At 43.9% G+C, this 26540-nt stretch overlaps 1 long non-coding RNA gene across 1 annotated transcript in view; it reads left to right on the forward strand.

Moving 5' to 3' along the window:
* The first annotated feature begins 1111 nt into the window (after positions 1-1111).
* LOC119516892 overlaps positions 1112-26540 on the forward strand; it is a 31689-nt gene continuing 6260 nt past the window's right edge. Inside the window, exon 1 of the long non-coding RNA XR_005213397.1 lies at positions 1112-1447. This is a non-coding gene — a long non-coding RNA (uncharacterized LOC119516892). The remainder of the gene's footprint in view (positions 1448-26540) is intronic.

Below are 26540 nucleotides of genomic sequence, written 5' to 3' on the forward strand. Positions count from 1 at the left end.
GGGCAGGCTGTGTCCAGCCCAACAGCTCAAGAGGCAGAGTGTCCAAAAAGCAGTTCAGGCACCCAAGTTTTATCATTTTAATTAAAACATATTCTGCTCCCCTTGACTCCTTAGAGTGTTTAAAATTGAACCCAGGGCTATGGGCTGTGCCTTCCATGTCATTGCCAATCACGGAAGTCATAGCACATTTTTCTTGTCAAATGCTCCGAACCAAATGGAGATGACTTACTTTCTGTAAAATGTACATGTTTCCTCTCCTAAATCAGTTCCCATTGATTTATTTCTAAAAGCTGGTGTAGGTATTCTCTCTAGTAGCTACTAGAAGTCATAATTATGGATTTAAGAATTTAAAGAAAAAGAAAAAACCTTGGGAATGTTTCCACGCCTCCAAAGCTCCTTTGATGTAATAAGGACCAGTTGTTTTCTCCAGCATTGTTTCTGGTGGGGGCACCGAGAAAAGAGCTGTAGACTGGGGCTAGAAGGCTGGGGCCAGAGCGCTGCCCTGATTGTTATCTGACCCTGGGGGGACCCTCCCCCGCTGGGCCTGGAGCCCGTATTTGTAGGAAAAGCAGTGGACTTGAATGCTCTCTCAGCCCATCACCTGGTCCAAGGCTGAGAGCCACAGGAATCCTAACCCCAGAGGGCTGGAGGGCCTGGCAATTACACGTGTGAGCTCCAGGGTCTGTGCTCCAGGGTTTCAATCCTGTCCCACCTCTAATAAGCTGTGGGATGATTCTCCGTGCCTCAGGTTTCTCATCCATAAACTCAGGATGATTGAAATAGCACTGCCTCAGAGAGCTGTCTTGAGAATTGAGGGTTTTATAATTCTAATTCAAAGTAACTTAGCACCGTGCCTGGTGCTCAATTAGCGTTAGCTATTATTATCTGGAGAAGGTGGCTGGGGGCAGGGTGCACATTCTGCAAAAACGCCCTCCCCTTTGCCTAACTTCTCTGCCTTTCTCATCACCTCGCTCCACACATGTCATTTCCTCTCATGTCTTTTCCCCAGAGTCTTAAAAATCTTTGTCAATATATTATCATTAAAAGTGTTGCAAAGGCAGTGCCTTTGGAGGATGTGCTAACAGGGAGGAGCCCTCTCCTGTGGCTTCCCCTTAGCTGCACTCGTGACCTGAGCAACCTCACACCCTGGTTCTTTGGGAAGATGGTTCCCGGCCAGCCTGAAGCAGGTGTCAGGGCCCCAGCCCCCTGCCCTGCTGCTTCTCTCCTCGCTGCCTGCCTGAAACTTGGAGTCCTGCTTTTCTTTCCCGACTGCTGGAATTCTCCAGTTCTCCAGATCTTAACTTCCTCTTCTCCCGCGTACCCCTTCAGCTTCTCCCTCCTGCTGTGGCGGGGTGACAGCAGCCACCTGCTGTTGTTACATCCGCCTGAAAGAGAAGCTGGTCTCCTCCAGGCCGCCTCCAGAGACAGGGAGCCTTTGCATCCATCGGTGAGTCATTAGGCAACAGACATTCCCGGAGGGCCTTCCACAATCCTGGCAGGCAATGTAAGGTCCCGGAGGGAGAGGATGAGGGTGGCAGAGGAAGGAAGAAGTCACCGTCTGTTGAGTGGCACCTTCTCCAGCTCAGATAGTAGCCTATGTTCTCTCTGATTCACACGAACCCTGGGGTGGGGCGGAGGGGGGGTAGCGCCACTTCCAATCCCGGGGTGATTAAGTAATCCATCCAATGTAACAGAATTAACTAAGAACGGGAAACAAGGACTGCCTGGCTCCAAAACCCTTGTTCTTACCACCAGATGGTGTTTTGCCCAATAGATCAGAGACACCTGATTCAAGAGACAAAGTACTCAGCTCCATGACAGGGCTTTGTCTAGTTAGTGGGTACACTAAGACAGCCTGGAATTTCTGGGACAGTTCTTTATTTCAAACAATCTGTCTCATTGTGCTCATAATCCATGAAGATGCCTTGGAAACTCCAGTATTTGGGCACACAGACAACATCTTCCAGAGTCCCTCCTACACCTTTAAGTCACCCAAAAATTTATCCCCAGGGAAGGGTCCCGGAGTTGGCATCTTGAGAGTAAGGAGACTTTTTTTCCATCTCGGCATCCTCCCTGGGAATGAAGGAGGCACTCCACACACGAGATAATTCTCTCCTGCCTTCTAAGGGCAGCAACGGTGTCTTATTCCTCTTAAATTCCCTGGGCCCCAGGCAGGGTTTGTCAGGGTATGCTCAGCTCTCGTGGAGCATCAGTTCCACAATCATCCAGTGGTAGAGTGAGTGTGTGATTAAGGCTGGCTCTCAAGAAGAAAATCAAAAAGGATGTCTGTCCAAAGGGCTAAGGAGACACAGTGCCATCCCCCAGAAGCTCGACTTATTTTGTGTGGCACCTATCCCCCCATACAACTTAAGTAAGGTTGCCAGTGTTGGGAACATGGGAAAACAGCGATGGTGCCCGTACGAGCATAGCTCCCTCCGGCCAGTATCTTCCCATATAGTCGAGAGTGCATCCCCCTCAAGGCTCACCTCCCTATACGTTAAGGTAAACGAATTCCTAGATCATCATATATTAGCGCCGCCTGGTGGGCCCTACACCATGCTACGTGGCATGTGTGTCAGGTAAGACAACTGACTAGGTTGTCAATTCCTGACTCAACTCCCCAAACCAGGCATAACCCTAAATTTTCCAGCCCAAAAGAGGGATTAGCAAGCAGGATTGGCTTAGATGCTCCAGAATGATTCTTCCCAGCACCCCTGCCAGTGGCAGTGGGGCCAAGACAATTACTTGCAGGCTCTCCAGCCTGATATCCGAGACCCTTCCCAATCCGAGCCCTACTGCCAAGTCTCGCCCACCAGCCTCGGGTTCCCACTAGCTTGTCTATTCAAAGCCACCAGCCCTGGTCTTTACTGAGCCAAAGCCAGGGTCCCTATGGGTCCCCTGTCCAGGTATCCAGAAGAAGAGATGGAACTGCCTAACTTTTATTCATTCAACAAATACTTTCTAAGCCTCCCTAAGCTCCAAGCCCTGTTCTTGGTGCCAGAGAAATGAAACATCTCCTGACAGAGCCTCTTCCTTCAGTAAGCTCTCCACCTGCAAGGAGAGACAAGACACACCCCAGCCACTCGTGGAGACAACCCGGTTTGCCGATGCCCTTCCCAACAAAGAGTCATCTCCTCTGAGCCTCCTCAGGACCCTGTGGGTTCCTAATTCCTCTGAGCCCTGAATCCTTATTTTTCTTGGCCACTACCACCTCAAACAGAATCAGCCATGGAGCAAATACTTAGAGCTTGTTGAATAATAACTGTGTTGAATGAACTGTGTCATCTGCCTCAGGGCGAGCTCTGTGTCTCTATCTGTAGAAAGGGGAAGGTTGAACTTGGTGTCTCTCAGGCCTTTCCAGTTGAAAAGCTCTTTCTGCTTTTGGAGCAGGGAGTGGAGGCCTGGATGTGTGCATGCGAATGCGTGTGTGTTGGCGAGAGCCAGGGGAGCATTGCTTCGGTGTTGGAAACATCTCCCTCTCCACTCTGGGATGGAGGCTGAGAGCCAGAAGCAAGCTGGGAGTGGGGTGGAGGCAGACCGAAGAAGGGTCCTCTGAGGATCCCCTGGCATCCTCCCCGCTTATGGCCACTGGCTCTGCAGCCACCTCTGGCCAGGTCCAGTGTTATGCTCTATGATTATTTGCAACCCACAAAGAAATTGCTTTAAAAGATTTATTTTTAAAACTTGCTTTGGGCCTCACAGAGTTTGATAGAGACTGAAACAGAGAGAGAAATTTAAAGTCTTCTCTTTCCTATAAAAATCCAGGCCAAAGAAGGGGGGTTTGATGGTGGAAAGGCCCCACCAACGCAGCTATTATTAGTAACTGCATCTGCTGTCATCATAACCACCGCCAGGCTGCCCGCGAGGGGCTGGCACTTCCTCAACTCCCCGGTGGCCTCTGCACTGATGCTCACCAGTGACAGGGGGCACGATGTGTCTGGAGACACGGCCCAAACATGGTTGCTCATGGGGAGGGGCTGTGAAGGCAGTGACTGCGGGGAGAGGCTGATTATCACAGCTGAAACAGCCACGCCTATGGAGCACCCACCATGAGCAGGTGCCCTCTGGGTCCTGCCATCCCCCACGCTTCTGTATGCTCAGGCCTGCGGGGTGGTGGCATCTCCATTTTAGGAACCAAGATTCAAGGAAGGAAAAGGATGTTCCCAGGGTCCCACAGTGATAAGTGGCAGAACTTGGATTTTAACACAACTTTTGGAGCTGAGATCAAAACCGCACACTACAATACAGATGGGGTGGGGAGGATGTAGCATGCTTTATTTCCTACGACTGCCCCTATCTTTCTCGCAAGACCCCTTCCATCTATGTAGTAGGAAATAACTTAAACTTGCCAATTACAGATATCTCCATTTCTCTAGGTTTAAAACATCTTTTTGGTCAGCTCAGTCTGTCCTGCATAGATACTCCTTTACAGAGTTTCTTCCCCACTGTTGCTCCTTCCCAAGAGGGCAGAAGGTGCAAGGGATATGGCGAGGGCAGTCGGGCACAGAGAACTCGAGCCCATGTGCTCCTTTCCTCAGGTCCTGGCTGCCCCCTGTTGAGCTGCCTTGGCCCCCGCACAACTGAAGGAGCTGGTGCCTCCACCTGCTCCTGCAACAGGGCAGCAAGGAAGTCTAGATTCACTCGCACTGTTCCCCAGCCCTGAGGAACTGGCAGCGCGCTCTCGGGCTCAGTTACCTGGACCCTGCCCTGCTCACTGCTCTTGCACTGCCTTGCCTCGCTGGGAATGAGAGGCTCCCCTTCTGCTTCCTGTGGGCCCAGCACCTGCCTTACACTATAACCCGAGTTTCGCTTCTTTGTGGTCCAAATCTACAGGCCCTTGTTTTTATATGTAGAGGAGATTGTTGGAATTTTAAAATCCCTTCTTTCCCCTGATGAAAGCTGGCTGCTGTCTTGCTCTCTAGACTTCAGGAAATCTAATCTAAAGGCAAAGCTGGAGCTGAAAAGTGCCTGGTGTCCATTCTTCCCTTGAGGCACAGGAATCCATTGCCTCAAATGGTGGGGACCTCAGGACACCATGATTATGGAAGAATGAAAATATGCATCTGTTTAGTATCTTCCATGAAAGTACACCGATTAAACCTGTCCGACTCCAAAGCCCACTCTCCTTCCCCACCTCGCTGATGACACTAGAAGGCCCCAGTGCTGGTGCAGGGTGGGGACGCCCCAGCTGAGATGCACACAAACAAATGTTACCCTGGACTTTGGGGCTACAAGCAGGGTGACCATACAATGTATCGTCCAAGCCCAGTGATTAAGGTTATTAGTAATTACACCAGAACAACAGGCATAAGTGGGGGCTGTTTCAGGCAAACTGGGACATGTGGTCACCCTAGCCCTAAGCTATAGTTTATGGGTAGCACCCAAATGAAATCCTCTTTCCCATCACTCACCTACTGTTCTTCACCCATCCTGCTGTATAGTGTCAGGACTCTGCAACTTGAACCCCAGGCTCTTCTTCTATAGAACAAGAGAGCAGAAGCAAAAGTAGGCTTTGGAGTCAACCAGACCTGGATTTGAATTATGGCTTTCCCTGGCCTTGTGCAAATTGTTTAATTTTTCTGAGCCACCCTTTCTTCATCTATAAAATAAGAATAATACCACCCTACAAGATGGTTGCGAGGAACAAATGTGCCAAATGACTCATGTAATACTTGGAACATAGTAGGTGCATGATAAAGAGTGAGCAGTCCCCTCTCCATCAATTTCCCAGCAGCAACAGTGACTCCCCAACCTTTGCAAAAGTGCAATTAATCTGCAAGGTACTTTCACATCCATTTCCTCATTTGATCTGTCTATTTCTCTCTCCACCATTCCTTTGGCACTCATTTGTTATCATTCTCTTTTAATCCATGCACCCACCAAGGCATACTTCAGCACTTCCTACATGCCTGGGCTTGGCCTTGGGGGTGCCACGGTCAATTGTCATGGTGTCTCCCACCCACCAAATGGAATTCACCAGTTGGCTGCCTCCTGGCCCATCGGAGCCCAATAGAGACTTACCCCACTACAGCCACAACTCTGGATTTGGTCTACTTTCCTGAATGGCTGCCCCTCCCACTCGCTGGGGGTCTCCTTTGCCTCAGAGAAGACACTTAGGAATTGATTTTTAAATGAATAAGATAAATGAAGGAACAAAGATGAATAAGAATCTCCCTGCTTCCCAGGAGATCCTAGACTGAGGGAGGACTGAGGCATGTACACGACAAATTATTCCAGCACTGTGGTCACAGATACCTACTGGGGACAGTGGGATGGGGGATGAGGAGGTGGCTGGACAAAAAATGAAAAGGAAATTTTTGAGTATTACACAAAATGAAACATAACTTCTGGCAGAAAATGTGCTCGGTATCCTAACAACACTATCCTATAAGTGCATCATCTCTAATTTACCACATTAAAATCCAGGCTCAGAGGTCACATGGCCTCACCTACGTTTTCAAAAGTAAATCAAGACCTCAGAAGCCTGGGGAGTATCAGATGAAAAAGGAACTGATGGAAAAGGGCAAAAGGGAGAGGGTCGGGCCACATCCCGGGTCCCCCATTTTCCCACACGTGGGGATCCTGTGTCTTTGAGGTAAGCACCCTGCACCCCCCGTGGCCGGCCAGGAGCCCACCAGGAACCCGCTGCACCTCACAGGGATGCTTGCCTGTTTTAGCTGTATCCTGGGAGTGATGCTTGAAATGTGGGCGAGGACCAAGACTTTGGAATATTTTAAATGTTACACACGAAACTGCTATGGAAAATGGGGCCGTACCCCTGCCCTTTGAGGTTTTCGGCTCTACTTGCTCATTCTGCCGCTCCCCTCAATGAGAGCATTTGACCTTTACTTATTCATCCACTGATTCACTTCTTCACTCAGTCACCCATTCATTCATTCATGTGTTCACTCACTCATTAGTTCATTCACTCTCATTCACACGGTCTTTCACATAGTCAATGAAATGTTTATCCATTCATTTGTTCATTCAAGCACTCATTCGTTTATTCATTCTCCTCTGGGTGCCTGCTATGTACCAGCATTTGACCAGGGTCTCAGGAACACGGCTGAATGTAACCCCATGCCTGCCCTTGAGAAGCAGTGGGACAAGTAAATAATTACAGTTAACTGCATGCAAGTGTTAAAACTGAGGGCTCTAGAAAGCAACGTGGGAGCCCAGAGGCAGGAGGGCCTTTTTCTGCCTGAGGATATACAGACTTTCCCTGGAGGGGTTCCAGTGTATTAGGTAGAAGAAACAGCCTTGCAGAGGTGTGACTGTGAGAAAGGGCCCGGCATATTTAGGGCATGTAGGGGAGTAAGTGGGGTGGGTGATCAGCAAAGCAGCCAGAGGGGCGCAAGGATAGAGTAATGTGAGCCGAAGGCCACCAGCTCAAGGTTACGGGCCAGATGGATCACACAGCTGAGGACATCCATGACTGCAGAGGAACAGGCTTGCACCCATGTTCATGGTTGTGTGGTAAGGCCTGTGGGGCACTGGGCAGAGCTGGCCCCTCCAGACCCACTCCCTGCCTTGCTCCACCTTGCTCTGTGCCCAGGAGAATTACCAGAATGCACAGCCTCAGTGGTCCCCTGTGCTCTCTGGCTTCTGGTGGGCTTTGGCACTTGCAGGAGCTCAGTGGAAGGAAGAGTCAAGATGGGGTACTGATCCCCCAGACTCCTCCCTCCAGGTTGCCATGGGCAGCCACCTCCTGACAGCTGTGGTCAGGTTGTCCTGTCTGGGTCCAGGTTCTAGGAACCTCTGCCTCCCTTGTCCCTTCCAGCATCCGGGGAGTAATAGGCTCTGTCACAAGATTCAGGGTCCTGCACAATCCCTGACGTTTTCTAATCTCCGCCCATAACTATGCAAAAAGTTCCTGTAGTAAACTCTTCCAATTACCTGATTTGCATGTGCCACCTGGTTCCTGCCGAGACCCTGACTCTGCTCAGTCCTGGCCAGGTGCTGCCAGGCAAGAGTGCAGGTGCAGATTCCAAGCACCACCGGGGACTGTAAGGCTGAAAGACTCTGTGCTGGTTTGAATGTATTATGTCCCCCCAAACGCCATTGTCTTTGATGTAAGCTTTTGTGGGCAGATGCAGCAGTGTTAATTAGATTGTAATTCTTTGACTGTTTCCATGGAGATGCGCCCCACCCAACTGTGGGTGATGACTTTGGCTGGATAATTTCCATGGATGTGTTGCCTCGCCCATTCAGGGTGGGTCTGAATTAAATTCCTGGAGCACCATATAAGCTTGGACAGAAGGAGCGAGCTTGCTACAGCTAAGAGGGACACTTTGAAGAATGCACAGAAGCTGAGGGAGTAGCTGCAGATGAGAGACAGTTTGAAGATGGCTGTTGAAAGCAGATTTTTGCTCTGGAGAAGCTAAGAAGACAAATACCCCAAGAGCAACTGAGAGTGACATTTTTGAGGAACTGCAGCCACATCCTGGGAGAAAGTCATTTTGAACACATAATTTTGGAGCAGATGCCAGCCACGTGCCTTCCCAGCTAACAGGTTTTCCGGACACCATTGGCCATCCTCCAGTGAAGGTACCCGATTGCTGATGTGTTACCTTGGACACTGTATGGCCTTAAGGCTGTAACTGTGTGACCAAATAACCCCCCTTTTATAAAAGCCAATCCATCTCTGGTGTTTTGCATTCTGACAGCATTAGCAAACTAGAACAGACTCCAACAGCGTGAAGCTCTACACAGGCCTGGAATTCGGAGGATACAGGGGCACTATTGCTGGTGAAGGAAGACCCCAAGCAAAGGCCTGGTCCTACAGCCTGACGGAGAGCAACAGGCAGCTCATGACAGCCCTGATGGAAGGAGTGTTGCAGTAGCCTGAAGCTGTATGTACCCCACAAAAGATCATGTTCTCAAAACCAATCCACTCCTGTGGGTATGGACCCATTGTAAGTAGGACCTTTTGGTGAATAGGGTCTTAAGTTGAGATGTGACCTTCCTCATTCAGGGTGGGTCTTAATCCTCTTCTTGGAGTCCTTCATAAAAGGATAAAAAACAGAAGACACAGAAAATGGAGAAGCTGAGACCAAAGCTAAAAAAAGAGAAACACACAGAAGCTCAGAAAGAAAGTCACAGATGGAGCAGCTTAAACAACCAAACCCAGGAGAGCAGGACCAGCAGACGCCAACCATGCTCCTTCCCATGTGACAGAGGAGACCCGGATGCCATCAGCCTTTCTTCAGGAAGAAGGTACCATCCATCCTGTTGATGCCTTGAGTTGGACATTGCACAGCCTCAGAAATGTAAACTGGGAAGCTAATAAATCCCCATGGTAAAAGCCAACCCAGTTCTGGAATATTGCATTTTGTCAGCTTTAGCAAATTAAAACAGGCATGAAGGGGAGAACCAGGAGACGGGCTAGAGAAGTGGGCTAAGCCTTGCCACAGGAGGCTTTGAATGTGAGTCTAAGGGGCTTGGACTTTATACTGCAAGTTTGGGACAAAGAGGATCCCCTGCAGAGCCTTCTTTAGGTTGGTAATTCTGATGGTGTGTGAGAGGCAGAGAGATGGTGAATGGAGACTGGAGCAGGAAACAGCAGTGGGAGCACAGGATGGTAAGTGGGGTGGTTGCATTTTAAGTTATTTTCCTCATTGAGGAATGAAAATCTCTGTCTCTGGACCTAAGGAAGGGGTGTGTTTTGGAGACACCCACTGCCCAGGGTCTTTGCAAACTCCCTGCTCCTCCTTATCTGCCTGAGACTTCCCTCCTGCCTGAAGATCAGGTGTCCTGACCAGGGGGGGCCTGAGGCTGGCCCCACCTCCCAGACTCTCATATTCTCTGGCCCGAGGACAGTCTTGTGAAGAGCTGTCAGTGGCCTGGAGGTGGAAAGCACCCCTGGGGCCACCCCTGCAGGTGCTCTCTTCCTAGGAGGAAGGCCGCCAGGTTATGTGAGCTGCTCTTTTGTGCTCTGGGTTCATTCTACAAGCCAGTGTTGACTAAATGTCGACTGGAACAGGGCATGGAGCTAGATCTGGAGGAATCTACCTGAATCACAGAGGGGGTGGATTGATGGGTTCCGCAGAGTGCAGTCCAGATCACCACACCCTGACTCTGGCCCTGCTTCCAGGGCTCTGAGCCAGTGGCTCTCCATGTGTGGTGCCTGGAATCAGCCCATTGACATTACCTGGAGAATTATTTGAAATGCAAATTCTGGGGTTCCACCTCAAACCTACAGAATCAGAAACCCAGGGGGTGGGGGGCAGCCATCTGTTCTCAGGGACCAGGGTCTTCTGGTGCATGCTCTAGGGTGAGAACTACTGACCTAAAGCTGCCATTTTATAAAAGCAACCCAAGCTCAGTCTCTAGCCCCAAAGAGCTTGTGGACCAGACAACGCCATGCCAGGCTGGAGAGTGGCGGGTGCCGTGGAGAAGCATACACCAGGCACGCTGGGTCAGAAGGTGGGATCTGGGTTGATTCGTAAAGGCATACAATGAGGAAGGCACTGGATGTGGAGCGGGGGGAAATGGCAGTGGGGGGGTTGTGGTTGGAGCAGGATCAGGGCAGGTGGGAAGAGACAGGAGTTAGAGCTTGTAGGGCCTTGAAGGACGGACTAAGGATAGGGGCCTTTCCCAATGGGCTATGGGGAGACAAGGGCTCTTCAGTGCTTGAACAACCCTTCTGCAGTTCAGCCCCTTCCCCTAGGCAGTAGGACAGGCCTGGACTAGATTTCTAGCATCTTCCTCTTTGTTAGTTTTTGGTTCTCCTGGAGCCTTTAGAAGGCTGGAAGAGAATAGCTGCTCAGTAAAAGAAGGAGGTGAGATGATGTATGTTAAATACTTTGTCTATTATAAAATGCCCTATGACTATGAGGTATTCATATTTAAAAGATGACAAAGGGATGTTGGTGAGTCACAGACGGAGGATCTCAGGCAGCCACGTGGAGCCATTTGGAAGAAGGAAGGCTTCCAGAGCCTCTCTGTTCACACTGCAGAGAAGAAGACACATGCACACTGTCAGCCCTGCACACGCCCATGTCGACCAAGAGCTAGTGTGGCTCCAGTCGGACAAGGGCCTGGAGGCTCCAGGTGGGGCTGGGGGCTCTGCTCATACCACCCACATTTGTCCCCAGGCCCAGGAGCCCACCCAGGCAGACCACCTGGGGCAATGAAGCCTACAGCTGGGGCGAGCTCAACAGCAGGGCCTGCTCACACCTCCTGCTAGGAGCAACAGGGCCCCTTTCAGTGTCCCCCAAAGGGTTTCCGACTGCGTGCTCCTCCCTGCACACTCAGCACCGGCTACAGAGCCTGGCTCAGAGTGGGTGCTCAATAAATGGTAAGCATCACCCCATTGTGGCACCCCATGTTGAAGGTGGACCCCACCTGTTGGTTCAGCCCCATAGCCGCTGCTGGAGGAACCACTCAGCCTCAGAGCAAGCCATTTCCCCAGGGAGGACCCCTACTGAGTTCCTAAGTGTGCCGGGCCCTGTACTCAGAGCTCTGCAGGCACATGGCACTTTGCTGTTGCAAAGGCACTGGGAGGTGGGAGTGCTGGTCCCCATTTTCCCAGGGGAGTCTGAAGTTTGGGGAGTCAGGTTACCAGCCCCTCTCTCATGGCTAGGAAGAGGTCGAGGAAGGTTTGAAGCCCAGGTCTGCATGGTTAACACACCCATTCTATTTCCACCCCATTACCCTCCAGCACATAGCTGCAGCCCTCCTGTCCACATCCCCGGCAATGCCAGGCCCCGAGGAGGCAGCCCCACTCATCTGTTTTCTGTCTGGCATTGCCTAGTACACCACCGCCTAAACCACGGGGCCACATGGAGGGAGCCAGGAGACGTGCTCAGCCACCCTAATTTTCCACCCTGGACTCCAGGCAGTCTACAGAAAAGATGGTTTTAGAAAGAACCAGGCAGTGGGTTAAAAACAAACAAACAAAAGCAGGAGGTAAAAAGGGTCTCTTGAGCCCTGCCAGCTAGGTCTTGATTAGGCCCGACAGCGGAAGTGTACCGAGTCTGTTGATCTTCCCTCACCCAAACAGGTTGTGGGGGAGACGAGGGGAGACGACTGGCATCCTTTGGCAATCTCGGCTATATTAAGATCAATTGCTTTGTGCAACAAACATTTGAATCATTACCAGAACCCTAACTGCCTGGATTTGAATATGTATGAGAAGCTGCCCAGAAATTACTAAAATACATACATATATGTATATAGTCAAAAACCAAGATAGATCTAGAGTGAAGAGTAACAAAAGGCAATTTGCCACTGTGATGAAAGGGTGTGTGATCAATGTGGGGTTTTGTGCCGGATAAACTGATAAGTCTCATTCAAAATCGTGCAAATCCAGGGGCTGGAGCAGAAGGTTTACCCATGTCAGACCCTTCCATTCTCATCCCAAGCCTGCAAGGTAGGAGTTATTTTTCCCATTTTACAGATGGGGAAACTGAGGTAGCAGAGTTAAGATCATACACTGGTGAGTCACAGAGGAGGAATTTGAGCTATTTTTCTCTGGGCCCAAATCTCTCCCCTTTCTATGCACAGTACTATATCAGACTCTAAAAAGATTCCATCCTTGCTCAACATAATCCTCTAGGTTCAGGCTCCACAAACCAGCGATGACTCCTACCTCCAGGATTTCCATACAAGCGGATAGTCGGGAGGGACCAAGAGCTGAGATGGAAAAGGAACAATCAGAAAACAAAGACTTCATGGAAATTAAAATACAAAATTCCAAACAAAAGTCAAGCAATTAGATGAATGACAAAATAGAACACTAAATTAATTGAACACTAAATTAATAATAGAAAAGATAAAGCCAAGGAAAATCTTCAAATAAAGACCAGAAAGGAAAAAAACAGAAAAATTAATATTAATACACATATAGAATTGATTCACAATTTTCAACAAGGGTCCTCACAAGAAAGAACAGGTGACATGCAAGAGAGAAAATAAAGCAATAATCAAAGTAAATTTCTCTCGACTTAAGAAAGACTCAAGTGTTCAAACTGAAAGACCTTACCAAATATTGAACAGGAAATATTTTAAAAGATGCACACTTCCTGGGTAAAAACTTGACATCTTGATGAAATGTCATGTCCTGAAAGAATTTCAGAACTCCAAAGATACAGAGAAATCCTAAAAGACTGCAGAGTGACAGGTCAAACGACCTGCAAAGGCACAAAAATCAAATTGGCCTCAGACTAATTAGCCTAGAAAGGACTGTCCAGTCAGATTGTCAGTACCATGTGAAACCAAAATAAAAGCATGCTCAAACATGCACAGACTCAGTTTATCATTCACAGATTTATCCTGTTACACTCAAGGATATATCTCCAGCAAAACAAAAAAGGAATCCAAGAAGGAGGATTACACTGTAGCCAAGAAAACACAGATCAAACCCAGGGAGGTTGTTACAGGTTGAATTTGTTCCCCCAAAAGGCATGTTCAATTTGCGGTAAATCAAGATGGCAGCATTAGACACTCCAGGGTGCTGTACCCCACAGAATCTTTGAACAACTAGCAAAAGCTGGCAGAGCCGTCTTCCTCAAAACACAAGAAAATGTTAAAGAGTTGCAATCACTGGGCAAGTGCTGAATCAAGAAAAAACAGCCTGAAAACTGTTAGGTGAAGCTCCTGATGCCCTTGCTCTCTCCACCTCCCCTCCCAGTGCAGTGTGGAGCCAGGCTGTGCTCCTTTGTGGGTCCCCGGCCTTGTTCCAGAGGGAGCCGAGTAATCTCTATGTGCATACTGGAGTGCCTGTATGTCAGCATTAATCTATCCTGTGGAAGCTTGAAAGACTGAACCAGGAAACTCTTGATTCACCTTCCCAGAATTTGCCCTTAAGGCAGAAGAACATCTTGCAGACAAGTAAAGCTGTGTAAGAAACGATTAAACAGAAGAGGCAAAAGACTACCTGCATTAGGTTATATACTAGAGAACCCAGGAATGGGTGAAAATCTATTTCAAAAGGAATAAAGAGGATCTTAGAACGCTGGTAAACTGTTAACAGAGGAATTCCTGAGACCACAAGCAAGAACAAACCCAGGAAAAGAAGCAGGCCCCAAGGCTCCATGCAGGCTCAGAGAAGACAGAGAGGACCCTGCACTTCACATTCAATTCAGGCTGATCTTCTGGAGAGAAGGGCTAAGCTCTGAAGGAAATCACCAGCTAGACTAAAACCAATTTAGACTGTGAAAGGTGCTTTCTGCTTTGGTTTGTTTGTTTTTGTTCTCTCCTGTAACTCAGGGAAATCTGTCAAATCAATAGCTGTATATAAACAAAGAAACAGACAGTATAGGGAATAAATCCCAGAGCTAACACATTAAATATTAAAATGTAGAGTGTGCAAAAAACGATTACAAGACAAACAAAGAAACAGGAAGTGATGAACCATCCGAAGGAACACATAAAAATCCAGAAAACATCAACAAAGAGGACCAGGCTTTGGATATACCAGACAAAACTTTTTAAAATATGATCCTCAATATGGTCAAAAAGGTAAAGGAAAACACACACAAAAAAGGAACTATAAGATATGAGAAAAACAATGGATGAAGAATATGAGAATCTCTTTGAGATTCTCAACAGGAACCAAAGAGAAATAATGGGGTTGAAGGCCACAATAAATGAAATGCAAAATTCTCCCAAAGGGTTTCAACAGCAAATCAGAACTGGCAGAAGGAAGAATCAGTGATTTCAAAGAAAAGAAAGTTGAAATGATTCAGGCAGAGGGAAAAAAAGAAAAATGACTCTCTAAAGGCAAACAGAACCTAAAGAGACCTATGGGACACCATCAAATGTACTAATAAAGACAATATAGGAGTCCCAGAAGGATAAGTAAGAGAGAAAGGGGAAAAAGGAATATTCAAAGAAATAGTATGCACATTCAAGGATCCCAACAAACCCCAAACAAGATAAACTCAAAGAAAACAACACCCAGCACATAATAGTCAAACTGTCCAATGCCAAGAACATGGAGAAAGTTCTGGAAAAAGCCAGAGAAAAGCATCAAGTAACGTTCAAGGGAACTCCAATAAGATTAAATGCTGATTTCTCATCAAAAACCATGGGGGCAAGAAGGCAATGGGACAACATATTTAAAATGCTGAAAGAAAACAACTGCCACACAAGAATTTAATATCCAGCAAGAATGCCTATCAAAAATGAGGGGAAAATAAAGACACTCTCAGAGAAACAGGAGCTAAGGGAATTCATCAACATTAGACTTGCCCCACAAGCAATGTTAAAGGGAATTCTTCAAATTGAAAGGAAAGAACATTAGACAGTGGGTCAAAGGGACATAAGGAAATAAAGACTTCCGGTCATGGTAACCACAGGGTAATTAAAAATGCCAGTACTGTTGGTTGAATTTTTTGGCATGTAAATCCACTTTTTACTTCATACATGTCAAAAATGCAAAGGCATAAAAAGTAATTATAAACCTATGGATAGGGACATACAATGTGTAAAGACATAATTTCCAGTAAGTACAACAAAAACTGAGGTGGGGTATTGAAGGGTATAGGAGCAGTGCAGGTGTATGCTATTGAAGTTAAGTTGGTATCTCATCAAACGTGATTGTTACAGATTTAGGTTGTTAAAGGTTAACCCCATGGTAAACACAAAATATGTATAAAATATATTCAGAAAGAAATGAGAAGGGACTCAAATGGGATAATAAAAAATCAAATAAATATGAAAGTAGGCATTAATGGAAAAACTGGGGGTCAAAAAAGATACGACTTACAAAGGCAGCAAAAATCCCTACATTATCTGTAGTTACTTTAAATGTAAATGAATTAAATCCACCAGTCAAAAGGCAGAGACTGGCAGAATGGATAAGAAAAAAAAAAATGCCCCAACTATGTGCTGTTTACAAGAGACTCACCTTAAATTCAAATACACAAGTAGGTTGAAAGTGGAAGGATAGGAAACAATATACCATGCAAATAATTACCAAAAAGAGATCTAGGGTAGCTATAATACCATGCAATATAGACTTTTAGTAAAAATTGCTATGAGGGACAAAGAAGGTCACAGTATATTGATAAAGGGGTCAATTCAATAAGAAGACATAACAGTTATAAATATATATGTACCTAGGCAGAGCACCCAAATATATGAAGCAAATATTGACATATTTGAAGGGAGAAATAGACAGTTCTACATTAATTATAGGATACATCAATACACTACTTTCAATAATGGATGGACATCTAGACAGAAGACCAATAAGGAAACAGAAGACTTGAATGATTCTCTAAAACAACTAGAACTAACAGACATATATAAAACACTTCACCCAACAGCAAAAGAAGACATATTCTTCTCTAGTGCACATAGATCATTCTCTAGGATAGACCATATGCTAGGCCACAAAATAAGTCTCAGTGAATTCAAAATTACTGAAATCATGCAATGTATCTTCTCCAACTACAGTGGATTGAAGCGAGATATCAATAACAGAGCAAGAAATGAAAAATTCAAAATATATGTGGCAATTAAACAACATATTCATAACCAATGGGTCCAAGAGGAAATCATAAGGGAAATTAGGAAATATTTGAGGTGAATGAAAATGAAAACACAACATTCCGAAACTTGCAGGATGTGCAAAGATAGTGCTGAGAGGGCAATTTATAGCTCTAAATGCGTCCATTAAAAAGGAAGAAAGATTTCAAAACAGAGACCTAATGTCAAAACCAGAGGATCTAGCAAGAGAGCAAACTAAACTCAAAGCAAGAAGAAAATAAGAAAAGAATAAAACAATAAATATTAATATAGATGGAATTTAAATGAAACTTAAAAACAATAGAGAGAATCAAGAAAACCAAAGTTGATTCTTTGAAAAGATAAATAAAATTGACAAATATTTAGCTAGATTAACAAAGAAAATAAAAGTTATTATTTACTCAAATAGCTAAAATAAGAAATGAAAGGGGGGGCATTACTATCAAACCCCCAAAATAAAAAGGATCACAAGAGGAAGCTATGGACAGCTGTATGTCAACAAATTAGATAATTTAGATGAAATGGACAAATTTCTAGAAACACACAAACTAACTACACTGACTCAAGAAAAAATAGACTATCTCAACAGACCAATAACTAGTAAAGAAATTTAATCAGTCATCAAAAACCTCTTGACAAAGAAAAGAGCCAGACCACATGACTTTTTGTTCAAACATTCCAAGCAGAATTATCACCTATCCTGCTCAAACTCTTCCAAAACGTTGAAGAGGAAACATACCTTAACTCATTCTATGAGGCCAACATCACCCTAATACCAAAGCCAGATAAATATACCACAAGAAAAGAAAATTACGGATCAATATCACTTATGAATATAGGCATAAAAATCCTCAACAAAATTCTAGCAAACCAAATCCAACAGCACATAAAAAAAAACTATACACCATGATCAAGTGGGATTTATTCCAGATATGCAAGGGTGGCTCAACATAAGAAAATCAAGTAATGTAATATACCACATTAACAGAACAAAGGAAAAACAACACACAATCCTCTCAATTGATGCAGAAAGAGCTTTTGACAAAATCCAGCACCTCTGCTTTGTAAAAACACTTAGAAAACTAGGAAACTTCCTCAACTTGACAAATAGCATATATGAAAACCCACTACTAACATACACTCGATGAAAAAAGACTGAAATCTTTCCCTCTAAGATCAGGAACAAGACAAGGATGTCCACTATCACCACTGTTATTCAACATTCTACTAGAAGTTCCAGCCAAAGCAAGTAGGCAAGAGAAAGTAAGAAAAGTCATCCAAATTTGAAAGAAAGAAGTAAAACTTTCCCTATTTGCAGATGACATTATTCTATATACAGAAAATCCTCAAAAACCTACAAATAAGCTACTATAACTAATAAATGAATACATGCAAATGGTTGGGTAAAATATCAACATGCAAAGAATCAATAGTGTTATTACACACCAGCAACAAACAATCTGAAAAGGAAATCAAGGAAAAAATCCTTCTACAATGAAAACTAAAAGAATCAAATATCTAGGAATAAATCTAACCAAGGATGTAAAGTACTTTTACACAGAATATGTTTAAGAAGTTAATTCTACCCAAAGCAAGTTACAGATTCAATGCAATCCCAATCAAATTTTCAGCAGCCTTCTTACCAGAAATGGAAAAACCAATCTTCACATTTATATGGAAGGATAAGTGGCCCCAAATAGCCAAAGTCACTGGAAAAATAAGAATGAAGTTGAAAGAATCTCATGTCACAATTTTAAAACTTATTACAAAGCCACAGTAATCAAAACAGCATGATAATTGCACAAGGCCAGCCATACAGACCAATAGAATCAAATTGAGAGTTAAGAAATCAACCCACATATTTACAGCCAACTGATTTTTGACAAGTGTGCCAAGTCTACTCAATGGGGAAAGAATAGTCTCTTTAACAAATGGCGCTGAAGGTGGAACCCTACCTCACACCACAAGGCCAGAACTATAAAACTCCTTGAAGAAAACGGAGGGAAGTATCTTCAGGACGTTGTGTTAGGCAGTGGTTTCTTAGGCTTTACAATGAAAGCACAAACAACAAAACAAAAACTAGGTAAATGGGGATCTCATCAAAATTAAAAACTTTTGGATATCAAAGGACTTTATCATGAAAGTAAAAACAACCTATGCATTGGGAGAAGATATTTAGAAATTACACACCCAATAAGGGTTTAATATCCAGAATATATAAAGAAATCCTACAACTCAACAACAAAGGGACAAACAACCCAATTTAAAAATGAGCAAAAAACATGATTAGATAGTTCTCTAATGAAGATATACAAATGGCCAAAAGAAGCATATGAAAAACTGCCCAACATTATGAGCTATTAGAAAAACACAAATCAAAACCACAAATAGACACCATTTCACACCCACTAGAATGGCTGCTATTTAAAAAAATGAAAAATTAATTACAAGTATTGGAGAGAATGTGAAAAAATGGGAAAACTCTTTCTTTGTTGGTTGGAAAGTAAAATGCTCTAACTATGTGGAAGGCAGCTTGGTGCTTCCTCAGAAATTTAAGTATTACTTACCATGTGATCCAGTGATCTCACTTCTAGGTATATAAAGAAAAGAATTGAAAAAGAATTTAAAGCAGGGACTCAAACAGATATTTGCACATCGATGTTCCCAATGGCATTATTCACAATTGCCAAAAGAAGAAAGCTATAAACTGATGAATGGACAAACAAAATGTGGTAAATACATACAATGGAATATTATTCAGTAGTAAAAAGGAGAAAAGGTCTGATAACATGCAGCAACATAGACAAACCTTGAAGACATCATGTTGAGTGAAATAAGCCAAATACAAAAAGGACAAATATTGTATGATCTCACTGTTATGAAATAATTAGAATAATCAAATCCACAGATTTAAAAACAAGAATATAGGTCACCAGGAGTTGGATGGGGGTAGAGAATGGGACATTAATGCTTAAATTGCACAGATTTCTATTTGAGGTGATAGAAATGTTTTGTGATGGCAGCACAATGTTTATAAAATAATTAACAGCACCAAATTATATGTTTGAATGTAGTTAAAAGGGGAAATTTAAGGTTTTACATATGTTATTAGAATAAACATTTTTAAGAAACCATAGATCTGTGCAACACTAACAGAGAACCCTAATGTAAATCATGGACTATAGCTAATGATAGAATTAGAATAATACTCTTTCATCAATTGTAACAAATGTACCACACTAATGCAATAATGTTAATAATGAGGGTGGGTGGTAGGATATGGGATCTCTGTATTATCTTCATGATTTTTCTGTAAACCTACAACTTCTCTAATTTAAAAAAATCAAGAAATTTTAAAAGAAGACAGTCAAGTCTTGTCTCCCTGTCCTGTGAATGTGACCTTATTTGAAAAATAAGGTTTTTGAAGATGTTATTAGTTAAGATGAGGCCAAACTGGATTAGCGTGGGCCCTGATCCAATAGGACTGTGTCTCTATAATAAAGGGAGAACTGGATACAGACAGAGGGGAGGATGTCCCTGGACTACTAAAACATAGACGGAAATCCAAAAATTGCTGGTAAAAACAAGAAGCTAAGAAGCGGCAAGAAAGGATTCTCCCTACAGATTTCAGACTTCTGGCCTTCAGAACTGTGAGATAATAACCTTCTGTTGTTTTGATCCACCCACTTGTGGTTTTTTTGTTACAGCAGCCCTAGGAATCTAAGATAGTTGCAATGTGAAAAAATCATGGGTTGAAAACTGCAGCTGATCTCAAGAGAGCAAATGGTGCCTAACCAATCAGAAAATTAGAAGGTTGTAAAAAGAAAGCCTCCAATAGGAAAAACACCTTCATTTTTAACAAATACTGTAATGAAGACGCTGGATAATCCCAATGATATGGAGAAAGCATATCAAAATACTAAACATTTTTACTGATGCACTGCCCCCATTGCTTAGTGGCAACAGATTCCATTGCTTTCTCCACATCTGCAATGAAGATTAGTTACACAATCAGAATACTGAAAGTGTTTATTGGTCTAAATTTGTTTAGACTTAGTTGATTGTCAATGCACAGAAATAATTATAGTTACAGAAATGAGTGTAAATATTATAAAGATTGGCAAAGTAGAAGTTAAGTGTATGGAGCCCAGAGAATGAGCATAAAGATCAGGAGAGAAGGCAGAGGGAAATACAAGGGCCTAATCTCACTCTTTTGTAGTTGAGAATCAAGAGATAATGCCTAGAGTTGATGTGTTGAAAAACAGAAGTTTAAGTACATTGTGTAAAGCAGTAAATACAGAACTAAAACATTTTTAGTGTGACTTGAAGAACTTGGGATTGCTGGGAAGTGTTAACATAAGTGAGCTAAAAATTGCTCATTTCATAGTGGGGTCAATTCATTCATGCATTCATTCAACACATACTTACTGAGCACCTACTATGTGACAGATATTGTGCTGTGTTCTGGGGATTCAGTGGTAAGCAAAAACCCATTCCTTGTCTTCAAAGGATTGACAGTCTAGAGGGGGAAACAGGTATTTATCATGTAAGTAGCCATATAGTTTAGTTTCCTAGGCTGCTTAAAGCATATACCAGGAAACGGGTTGGATTAAACAATGAGAATGTATTCGATCACAGTTCGATGCTGTGAGAATGTCCAAAACAAGGCATCATCAAGGCAATGCTTTCTTTCCAAAGATGAGCGGCCACATAGTGGCGCCTGTTGGTCTCTCCCTCTTCTTCTGGGTTTTGTTGCTTTCAGCTTCTTGCTTCTGTGGCTTTTTCTCTGTATATATTCATTCTGTTTATAAAGGACTCCAGTAATAATACTAAGATCTATCCTGAATGAGGTGGGTCAAACCTTAACTGAAGTAGCCTCATCAAAAGGTCCTATCCACAGTGAGTTTATGCCCACAGAAATGGATTAGATAGAAAAACATGTTTTTCGTGGTGTCCCAGTTTGAATGTATTGTGTCCCCCAAAACGCCATTATCTTTGATGCAATCTTGTGTGGTCACACTTACTAGTGTTGATTAGCTTGTAATTCTTTGAGTGTTTCCATGGAGATGTGACCCACCCAACTGGAGGTGATAACTCTGATTGGATAATTTCCATGGAGGTGTGGCCCCACCCATTCAGCTTGGGCCTTGATTAGTTTGCTAGAGCACTATATAAGCTCAGACAGAAGAAGAATGCACAGAAGCTGAGAGAGGAACTGCAGTTTACAGAGACATTTTGGAGATGGCCATTGAAAGCAGACTTTTGCTCCAGAGAAGCTAAGAGAGGACAAACACCCTAAGAGCAACTGAGAGTGAAATTCTGGAGAGAAGCTGCAGCCTAGAGAGGAATGTCCTGGGAGAAAGCCATTTTGAAACCAGAACTCCAGAGCAGACACCAGCCACACGCCTTCCCAGCTAACAGAGGTTTTCTGGACGCCATTGGCCATCCTCCAGTGAAGGTACCCAATTGCTGATGACTTACCTTGGACACTTTATGGCCTTAAGACTGTAACTTTGTAACCAAATAAACCCCCTTTATAAAAGCCTATCCATTTCTGGTGTTTTGCATTCTGGCAGCATTAGCAAACCGGAACATGGGGGAACATGCAGCTTCAAACCCCCACACCATGTAAATAATAATCATATAAATAAGGGTAAAATCACAACTGTAATGAGTATCAGCAAGGAGAAGTGCTTTGGGTGCAATAAGAGTGTAGCATAGAGGAATTTGACCTGGACAGGGAGGTCAGAGAAAGGGGTAATGAGCAGGTTGAAATCTGAAGCATGTAAAACTGTTAAGTAAGCAGAGAGGGGAGAGAAGAACATTTCCATCAGAGAGAGTGGCATGTGCAAAAGTCCTACAGCAGGAGGGAGCATGAGACTGAAAGACCAATAAGGCTACGAGGGTGGAGAAAGAGAGAGCAAGTACTGAGAGAAAGACTGGGAAGGTAGGTAGGAAAAAGACTCTGTGGAGCTTTGTGGATTTTGGTCTAAAAATACTTGGATGGTTTTGGTTATCTAAGCAGATGGAACTTGAACATATTTACAGTTAAAGATACCATTCAAAGTTGATAAATCAAAGCCAAAAGCCTACTACTTATGCAACAAATACATAAGTGGTGAGAACTTGGGAGTGAGACTTGGGGAAACTTTTATATTTTAATTTATACCCTCCTCAACTGATTAAATTTTTAATTAAAAATGTTCCCTGAATAAGCTTCAAGCCACACACAGGTTACATTCTCTAACCATAGCACAATAAAGCCATAAAGTAATCCCACACAGACAGACATACAATTTTTAGCAAAAAGAAATCTATCCATACTGAAAATTTAAAATACTCTTCTAAATAATTATTGGGCTAAGGAAGAAACCAAACCTCAATTTACTGACTATTTAGAAATAAATGGTAATGAAAGCTCCACCTGGCAAAAGGTATAGGATATAAAAAGTGGGACTCAGAGAAGAATGTATCTCATTAAAAGCTTTTTATTAGAAAATAAAAAGGACTGAAAATAAACTAGTCAATCTAAAGAGGTAAGAGAAATCTACAATAAAATAAACTAAAAGAAAGTAGAATAAACATATAGACTGACATATCTATGGCCAATTGATTTTCAACAGTGGGAAAAGAACTGTTTCTGGCACAAGTGGTACCGGGGAAACTAGATATCCATCTGCAGAGAATGGAAGTTGACCCCTACCTCACACCATATAGAAAAATTAACTTAAAATGGATCAATGACCTAAATATAAGAGTTAAAGCCCTAAAACACTTAGAAGAAAACATGGGGGAAAATCTTCAGTACCTTCTATTTGGCAATAGATTCTTAGCTATGACACCAAAAGCATCAGCAACAACAAAAAAAAATAGATAAATTGAACTTCATCAAAATTTAAAATCTCTGTGAAGCAAAAGATATCATTAAGAAAATGGTAAGACAACCTATAGAATATATTTGCAAATCATACATCCACTAAGGGCTTAATATCTCGAATATATAAAGAACTGCTACAACCCATCAACAAAAAGACAACCCAGTTTAAAAATGGACAAAGGACTTGAATAGTCATTTCTCAAAGATAGACAAATGGCAAAAAGCACATGAAAAAATGCCCAGGTGCTGGGCTAGGCTGCAGGGACTACAGAGAGGTAAGACACAACAAGGGCAGACAGGCAGCAATGACAAGGCAATGAGGTAGATACAAGGAGGCTGAGGAATTCAGAGAAAAGAAGCACATTCAGACTGTGGCATCTGGGAGGGCTTCCTGGAGAAGGTGACCCAGTGGATGATCTTAAAGAATGAGCAGGAGGTAGTCAGGCTGAAATGAGGGGAGTTCTACCACATTCCAGCCGGAGGGAGCAGCACAAATAATCGCTGAGGCATGAATAGAAAGGCTAGGGGTGGAGTAAGGCAGCTGCAATTGTTCAAGTTTATGGACACTGAAGTCCTCTCTCCTCAACATCCATTTCTCCTCCTTGCTGTAACTCCCCTCCACCCCCTTGTGGTGGCTTCAGAAACCCATCCCGGGAATAGTTAGGTCCTGGCAGTCCCAAACCACAGGACTGACCCAGTTCTGGCCAATGAGAGGCAAGGGGTTGTTTGCTAGGGGAAAATTCTTTACTAAGACCCGGGCAAGCAGAGAAGAGCCAAGAGCAGTCAATGGAAGAGAAAAGACAAGCACATGCCAGCCTGACACCCCACCCCAACCCATTTGCCCCCAGGCACTTGCTGTTAAACCTTGTATGGCCTACTAAGCTGGGTGGCAGCCTGAGGACTGCAGAATTGGTGCCTATCCACATAAAACAATTGTTTCCTTTTTTTATTAAATTACTTTATTTATCAAATAAAAAAAATTCCAAACAAAATAAAGCAATGGGAGAAACAAATATCCTGAAATAGCTTCATTCCTTTCAAAATACTCCTACCATACCAAAAGAAAATTAATGAACCACAGTCACACCTGAACATTCTCATATCATTAAGATCACTGTCATGCTTCCAGTTCCCCCAGGTACAAGCCAAGGTGATGGGAGTGGTCATTCAAGGTTTAGGATGACAGGCAGAGAACAGAGCCTCATTGCTAGGAGAGAGAAGCTCCCAAACTCAAAAGACTGGACCCGACAAGATCTCTGTATCTGGCTGTAAACCAAGGAAAGTCCTCTTAAGCTTTTAAGGGAGGTTTGTTTCAAAGAAACCCTAAGTCAAGTTCACAACAGCTTCATCTAATCAGTACCTAAGGCAATTCCCAGGGCTCTCATCTTTGTACCCACTGGGAGTGGGTTACTAGATTGATACAGGACTGGGAAAGGAGCCCTTGGAGCCACTTGGAGGACAAGGAAGAGTATTCAAGAGGACAGAGCCAGGGATTGTGGAGGACAATGGACTAGGGTGGGAAAACAATGGGCTAGGAACGTTTTCCCCAAATGCCTTTGAGAAGGCTGCCTGCCTGTTTTTTCCAAATAGCTATTCCTGACTAGCAGGATGTGATAGATGCTAGAGGCCAATATGCTGATTTGGATATATTATGTCCCCCAAAACCATGTTCTTTAATGCAATCTTGTGAGGGCAGACATTAATCTTTTCATTGAGTGTTTCCATGGAGATGTGACTGGCAGACACCGGCCACGTGCCTTCCCAGCTGACAGAGGTGTTCCAGAAGCCATTGGCCTTTCTTCAGTGAAGGTATCCTCTTGTTGATGCCTTAGTATGGAGACTTTCATGGCTGTAGAACTGTAAATTTGTAACCAAATAAACCCCCTTTGTAAAAGCAAATCCATTTCTGGTATTTTTGCATAACAGCAGCATTAGCAAACCAGAACAGATTTTGGTATCAGAGAAGTGCAGTGCTGCTAAGTTTGCAAATACCAAACATGTTGGAACAGCTTTTTAAAAGGAAAAGGGGAAGAGTCTGGAAAAATTGCCAGGAGCTTGACAGAAAAGGCCTAGACTGCTTTGAAGAGACTGTTGGTAGCAATAGGGACTCTAAAGATAGCTCTTACAAGGCCTTGAACAGGAATGTTGAATGTGTTATTGCAAACTGGAAGAAAGGTGATCCTTGTTTTAAAGTGGCAGAGAATTTGGCAAAACTGAGTCCTGGTATTGGACACAAGGCAGAATTTGAAAGCAATGAGCTGGGATACTTAGCTGAAGAGATTTCCAAATGAAATGTCGAAAATGCAGTCTAGCTTCTCCTTGCAGCATATAGTAAAATGTGAAAGGAAAGAGATAAGCTGAGAACTGAACTCTTGGGTACAAAGAAATCAGAAATTGATGGTTTGGAAGATTCTAGCCTTCCAGAACGTGAGACCCCAGAGGCCCCATATGAGGATTTGTCCAAACATAAAACCTGAGCACCATTTCACTACAAGCCAGAATTGGAGATGGAGATATTCAGAAAGGATTTGTGATGATGGTTTTGACCCCTGTATGCTGCATGCCAAGCCAACAAAATTTTTGTGAGAGCTGTATAAATGGAACCACTGCCAGTCTGAACTGAAAGGGACAGAAAAGGGACAGATTGAAGGAGAAATTTCTTCAAAGACAGAACCATGGAAGTTGAGGTCTGGAGTCAAGAAATCTTGGGCCAGGAGAACAGAGCCACCAATGTGCATGGAAAGGGTGAGTTTGCCCTGGAGGCAGAAAGTGAGCCTTTCACCTAGATGCTCAGGAAGAGTGCTGCTACCCCAAGCCTCAGAGAGCGTGGAGCACATTCCGCAGGGATTGGAGAGAGCCTGGCCACCACCCCACTCTTCTGAAGGCATTGAGTTTGAGCCCCAGAGATGGAAGAGAGTCTAGGTGGTGCCCTGATGCTTGAGGAAGGTGGGGCCGAGAAGAAGGTGATCTCCCCAACATGTGGATATACTGGAGCACTCAACCCAGCATTTGGAGAGAAAAGGGCTGCTGTGTAAGCCTTTGGAAATGGTGGGACTACTGCTCTCTCAAACCCTGAGGATAAAATATCATTCTATAAATGACTCTCAGGCTTTGAAATCTAATGAAGATTGCCCTGTGGGTTTTGGGAAATGTTTTGGCCCTGTGACCCCTGTTTTCCTTTCAGTTT

This window comes from Choloepus didactylus, chromosome 20 (assembly GCF_015220235.1).
Source record: "Choloepus didactylus isolate mChoDid1 chromosome 20, mChoDid1.pri, whole genome shotgun sequence".
NCBI lineage: Eukaryota > Metazoa > Chordata > Mammalia > Pilosa > Megalonychidae > Choloepus > Choloepus didactylus.